Source organism: Pinus tabuliformis, chromosome 7 (genome assembly GCF_031772625.1).
Source record: "Pinus tabuliformis cultivar Carrire ecotype Pingquan chromosome 7, CPIR1, whole genome shotgun sequence".
Taxonomy (NCBI): domain Eukaryota; kingdom Viridiplantae; phylum Streptophyta; class Pinopsida; order Pinales; family Pinaceae; genus Pinus; species Pinus tabuliformis.
This window is the reverse complement of record NC_142293.1, coordinates 685703071-685705569: the sequence shown is the minus strand read 5'-3', so window position 1 is coordinate 685705569 and position 2499 is coordinate 685703071. Positions and strand designations below refer to the sequence as shown.

The 2499-nt window shown below is 36.9% G+C and overlaps 1 pseudogene; it reads right to left on the bottom strand.

The window, feature by feature from the left end:
- Window positions 1–792: 792 nt before the first annotated feature.
- Window positions 793–1328, bottom strand: LOC149249329 (peroxisomal membrane protein PMP22 pseudogene; annotated as a pseudogene).
- Window positions 1329–2499: the final 1171 nt, after the last annotated feature.

Genomic DNA, 2499 nt, shown 5'->3' with positions numbered 1-2499 from the left:
TGTCATGATATGTGCAGTGGAGAATTAGTTCCTTCAAGCATCCAATGATGCATGGTTCACTGTGATTTTGAAAAATCACTTTGGCATACTCTAAAAAACTTAACACCATTCCTGCATAAAAATTGTCACCTTTGTGTGCCATCTCCATCGATCATTCCTGTATGAAGTGACTCAAAAACAAATTAGCTCATTTTCAAGAATTTATGAAATGTCCATTTTTTTTTAAATTATTTTTCGAAGTTACACTAATTGTGGATGAAAAGGGTGTCGTATTGTAATGTTGATCTTTTTGCATAAGTTTCTCGTTGACCTACACATAACACCAATCTCATTTCACTTGTTAGTATATGCATCCTAACTCTTGCCCACAAATTCACAAAAAAAATACTTTTAGTTCCCCCCCAACTAGAAATATTGCATGTCCCCATGCAATGTACTCAGTGATGGTGCAATACTTTTTCAAAAAAATTTATTGGTTTGTAGGAAAATTGCTTTAAAACATTTGTAGGAATGAATGAGGGCAATTTTATTTTTTATTTTTTTATTTTATGTTTTTTTATATGTATTTTTTTTTTAATTTTTATTTTGTATGTTATTTTTTTTGTTATGTTTTTTATTTTATTTTTTTTATTTTTTATATATCAGTTTTTTTGGTTTGAAGAAAGATTCAAAACATGAAATTATTGAATGAAGAAATCCTTCAGATAAGGAAACAAAGATTCCAAAATGGCAAATTTGTCCATCCTTTATCACATTGCGATGAGAAAATAATTTGCCCAACATTTGTTTTCTCTAAGCCTTCTTAATGACCACAGAACGTGCTTGCATGTTTAGGAAAATGCCCCAGCAAGCTGCAAAGAAACTCTGAAATAAAACACGAAATTGAACAGGCAAATACTGGTATTTCACCCAAGCTACAATTGGCCAAACCAGCTAGGCATTTAATTTCACAGAGGGAAATTCTTTCTTTAGCTTGAGCTTCACAAGAAACCATGATCTTCCGTCAACTACAATCCATAGTAAAGCATGAAAAAGAAATTGTTCCAAGGTGAAGAGGTCAGTTGCTCCAGCAGAACCTTTTTAGCAATTGTTTTTGTATCCTTGTTTCCTTTGAATATGTAATCCATAAACGTATGCAGGAAGTGCCCAAAGGGTCCTGCATATGCAAAGCCATCATGAGAGACATTTCTTTGCGCCTAAGATTTTCTGGGCAATTGAATTTCTACAGCCAGCCAATGTTGCCGCCGTTATGGTCTTGGTTCATAAAGGAGGGAGCTGCAATTGCAGCAGATATCTATGCCATGTTTTTCTTTTACAATATCTCCCATGGCTTCTATAGGCCTCCGTCCGATGGGATTCAAGGGAATAGAGCTTCTTTCAACAATGAATTTTTTTTTTTCCTTCAAAGATCATTCAGCTCTTGCTCAGGTGTAGACATGACTAGAGGCATAGACATGACCATAAGATTCAAAGCAATTGTTTGCCAAGGTATAGGGGAGCAGAGGTTCTCGAGTGGCTTTCTCAGGGAAATATGCCTAAGCCCAAAGTTGTACTAGCCAAAGGGGACCACAACCATGGGCGCTGAATTGAGTTTCTATGATTGGCCCATCTATAAGTAAGGCCTAATAAGAAAGAGGCAAGGGCCACTAGACAGTCTACTGCGAATAAAGTTTCGGCAACAAGAATGAAGTTGTTCCAGGGGTCATCTTCCTTCTTACAGTACAGCAAAGCAGCAAACTTAACGTGACAAGCAGGGTGGTGAGTGGGGAAGAATAGCATATGAGCATCGAGTAGACTTCATGAATCATTTGCATTTCTAAGCCCCCGGGTCAATTACTGGTATTCTCGGCTGCTTCTTCGTCAATGATTGGTTCCGATCCATTGAATGAAAGAAAAGTTGAACTAAAAAAACCACTAACCTGCAACTGTTCAATCCTGAATCAAAGAAGTGGGCTTAGAATGATATTGAGAGAAGGGGCAAGCAGGGAAGCTGAGGATGCGATGACTAGAGAAGTTTATGAAGTTAGCCCGGGTAGGAATGATTAGTATTATGGTGTTGATATTGAGTGAATCGGTAGTCTCGGGCCTGCAAGAGGCAAAGGTTGATGGCGCATAGTGAAGAAGAAGTTCCATTACAAAATTAGAAAAATGTAGCAAACAAGAGTGAGTTATCAGAGTACAAATCCAATTACTCCCACCGCCTCATAGTGGATGCCAGCATCTTCAGAACGCAACCCCTTAAAAACGTTAGTTTTGAAAAGCAGTTTGTGATCAAACCAGGAAAAATCTAGACAAACGAAGACATGGGTTTTTTTTACAACAGAATAAATTACATAACCCAGAAATCGTTCGCTTAAATTCCTAACGGTCTAAGAGGGAATCATGGTTCTTTGAGACCTTATTTAGATGATTGTGTGAAGAAAAAAAACGGATTTTACAATTAATGTGCAAAGAATTACGGTGATGACAGCCTCTTTTTTTATTAGTATATTTTTTTTT